We start from the raw sequence: 4,131 nt of genomic DNA, 5'->3' as shown, positions 1-4,131 counted from the left end.
CCATCTGGTGAGGTCCATGTGTATAGTTGCCATTTATGTGGTTGAAAAAAGAGAGTTGCAATGAGTAAGTCATTGGTCTTGCACAATCTATCATGTGATCTCCAGCAACATTTTTATTACCAAGACCATATTTTCTAATTACCCACTTTTGTTTCTAACCTTTTCATTCCATTCACCAGTAATTATCAATGCATCTCGTTTTCATGTTTGCTCAATTTCAGACTGAAGCAGCTTATTGTTGTTGTTGTTACGTGCCGTTGAGTTGGTTCTGACGCATAGCTATCCTTTACAGCATTTTGAACCATCAACCTTGTGATCCAAACCGACCTTGTGTTCCAATGCTTTATGCCACCAGAACTCCTAAGAACTTGGTAGAATTCTTCAATTTCATAATTATTGGTTCTAGTGGTTTGTGTTTAAATTTTAATAATAGTGGTATTAACTGGTCTTCCTTGTTGTTAAGTGCTGTTGAGTCTGTTCTGACCCATAGCAACCCTGTATAGGGTTTCCAAGGAGCAGCTTGTGAACTTGAACCACAGACCTTGTGGCTCAAACCAACTAGGAGTATGGATATTATCCTATCACAGACAGCATTGTACTTCATGACAGATCTTGAAATGATTATTTCAACAATGAATGGGATGCCATTTCTCTTCAATATGTCATTCTAGATATAGTAAACATAAAATTGTCAGATTCAAAATGGCTATACCAGTCCATTTCAGGTCACTAATGTTTACATATCAATCTTTATTCATCCCATTTCATTTTTTATGACTTTCAATTTTCAAGGATTCATATTTCATACATTCCATGTTCCAATTATTAATGGATTTTGCAGCTGTTTCTCCTTATTCTGAGTTGTGCCCCATCAGCAAATGAAGTTTCTGAAAGCTTTTACTTTATAGTCATTATAGTCCTTAGAAGCTAAGATGGTCAGACTTCATCTCTTATACTTCGGACATATCAGGAGGGACCAGTCACAGGAGAAGGACATCATGTTTGATAAAGTGGAGGATCAGAGAAAAAGAGGAAGACCCCCGATGAGATGGATTGGCACAATGGTGACAGCGATTGGCTCAGGAGTAGCAATGATTGTGAGGTTGGCACAGGACCAGGCAGTGTTTCGTTCTGTTGTGCAAAGTGTTGCTATGAGTCAGTACTGACTCCATGGTACATAACAACAACAAAACAGCAAGGTTAATAGGAGAGAATCAATTCATTCACTGTTTAACATTCCTTGAGGCATGCCAATGTCAGCTGTGACTCAATACTAAAGCTGTTGTCACATGAGGACAAGGAGCTTAGTTTTCTGGGTAACTAAATGGCTCCACAATAGAATTCAAAATTAGGCCTCAATTTACCCACTGAGCTAGTAGTTATTATACATCACCCAGTTTCCCTTACAGCAGGCTTTCTCAGCTTCAGTGCCAGTGACATTTTGGGCTGAATAATAGTTTCTTATGGGAGGCATTTGTAGGATGCTAACCAGCACACCTGGCCTATACCAATCAGATGCCAGGAGTACTCCCTCAATTGTGACTATTAAAAATGTCTGCAGAGACTGGTTGTTCTGAACAGTCATGTTGATATTGTTGCTGGGTCCGGCTCCTCTTCCTTCGTCATCCACTCCAGCAGCTCCCTCACCAGAGTCCCCGTACTTGCACTCTCTTTGCCATCCACTATATGGAATCACCAGCGTGCCCCACCCTGTCAGACATGGCTGTGAACACCAGCCCTGGGATCACCACTGAGGGCTTAAAGGAGAAGAAGGAGGTTGTGGCGGAAACAGAGAATGGAAGAGATGCACCCGCTAATGGGAATGCTGTTGAGAAAAATGGGAAACAGAAGGCTAACAATGAGGTAGACGAGGACGAGGAGGGTGGGGAGGAGAAAGAAGATGCAGATGAAAATGAGAAGGCGAGTCAGCAGCTAGGGTCAAATGGGCAGCTGAAGATGATGACCATGATGATGTTGACATGGAGAAGCAGAAGACCAACAAGGATGAGTAGACAACCTAAAGGGAAAAGCTAAACTTAAAAAAGGCCACCGTGACCTATTCACCTTTCACTCCCTGTCTCAGAATCTAAACGTGGTCACATGTGAGTAGAGAGAGTCCCACCCGCCCACGTTGGGCAGCGCCACCTGCAGATAACACACACTTTTGTTTACATTTTATATTTTTGTACCTATTATTAGGGGTCAGTCATGGTTAATGATCTCAGATGACCAAACCAGGCTTTGGAGCCTTCCCTATCCTACTTATGACTTGTGGTGTGACCATGTTCTTCATAATCTCAAAGGAGAAAAATACCTTGTAAAGAAAGCAAAAACAACAAATTACAATCTTATTCCGAGCATTCATGTGTTTAGCAGTACTTTAAGTTGTTGGTTTGTATGAAGTGGCTAAAAATGGCCTTTTTATTTTATTTTGCTGTTTATTTGGGGGTTTTCTTTTGTTTTGTTTTCCCGTTTGATGTATATGTGAAACAATGTTGTCCAACAATAAACCAAAATTTTGTTTTTCAGAGTTATTCTAATAACAACAAGGAAAAAGACTTCAGATATTGCACAATCCTCCCAGTTGAAAATCACTGCTCTAGAACTTTATTTTAAAGTAACTCCATTATTTATTAATGTGAACTGAGGAAGTGAAAGAGTTAAAGACTGTACTTTTTTTTTTTTTTAAATACTAAGAAAATGATGAAGAGGGGGAGGAAATAGATGCCTCAAATAACCAATTAGCACATTATCAATAACCAAGGTGAATTTAGTCAGTACAGAACCATGGTGTTGCTGAGCAGCAGAAGTTATAGATGAATATGAGAAGAGGATATGAGAATGGGGTGACCAGCAAAAAAAGGAGAAGTCAAAATGTGTCAGAACAATCTTCCATTGTATGAACATGAAGAAGGGATTTTTAACAGCTTTAATGAGATATAATTTATATACCATACAATTCACTCATTTTAAATGTACAATTCAATGGTTTTATATATATTCATAGAATTGTACAAACATCACCACAGTCCAATTTTAACACATTTTCAGAAAATGAGGGAGTTAAGCACTCCGGGGCTAACCAAAAGGTTGGTGGTTCAGACCCACGACTTGCTCCATGAGAGAAAATGTGGCAATCTGCTTCTGTAGAGATTGACAGCCTGGGAAACCCCATGAGGCAGTTCTCCTCTGTCCTGTAGCATTGCTATAACTCAAAATTAAGTCAACAGCAATGGTTTGTTGTTATTTATTAAATTCTTGTATCAGAGATCAACTGAAGTATGGCTATAGAAGTAAACACTCCAACCTAACAAGTGGCTGTCATTGTTGTTGTTAGGTGCCATCGAGTCGATATCAACTCATAGAGACCCTATGCACAACAGAATGAAACACTGCCCGGCCCTGGGACAACCTCACTACTGTTGCTACACTTGAGCCCATTGATGCTGCCACTTTGCCAATCCATCTCACTGGGGGTCTTTTTCTTTTTCTCTGACCCTCCACCTTACCAAACATGATATCCTGCTCCAGTGACTGGTCCCTCCTGACAATATGTCTGAAGCATGAGAAAGGAAGTTTGTCATCTAGGCCTCCAAGAGCACTCTGGTTGCACTTCTTCTAATATAGATCTCTGTTGGTTCTTTTGGCAGCCCATGGCACTTTCAATATTCTCCTCCAACACCATAACTCAAATCCATCAATTCTTCTACTGTCTCCCTTATTCACTGTCCAGCTTTCACATGCATATGAGGGTTTTGAAAATACTATGCCTTGAGTCAGGCACACCTTAGTCCTCAAGCTGACATCTTTGCTCTCCAACACTTTTAAAAGGTCTTGTGCAGCATATCTGCCTAATGTAATACTTTGCTTGATTTCTTGACTGCTGCTTCCATGAGTGTTGTTGATGGTTGATCCAAGAAGAATGAAGTCCTTGACAACTTTAGTCTTTTCTCCGTTGACAAGAATGTTCATTATTGGTCCAGTGGTGAGGATTTTTGTTTTCTTTACATTGAGATGCAATCCATACTGAAGGCTATGCTCTTTGATCTTCATCAGTAAATATTTTAAGTCCTCTTCACTTTCAGCAAGCAAGGTTGTAATCATATGCATATTGCAGGTTGTTAAGGAGTC

General features: G+C 40.0%; 1 pseudogene; it reads left to right on the top strand.

The window, feature by feature from the left end:
- Positions 1 to 1,686: 1,686 nt before the first annotated feature.
- On the top strand, positions 1,687 to 2,012 carry LOC102835616 (annotated as a pseudogene).
- The last annotated feature ends 2,119 nt before the right edge of the window (positions 2,013 to 4,131 follow it).

This window comes from Chrysochloris asiatica, unplaced genomic scaffold (genome assembly GCF_000296735.1).
Source record: "Chrysochloris asiatica unplaced genomic scaffold, ChrAsi1.0 scaffold00006, whole genome shotgun sequence".
Taxonomy (NCBI): Eukaryota; Metazoa; Chordata; class Mammalia; order Afrosoricida; family Chrysochloridae; genus Chrysochloris; species Chrysochloris asiatica.
The sequence above is the reverse complement of the archived record's forward strand: the minus strand, read 5'-3'. Positions and strand labels throughout refer to the sequence as shown.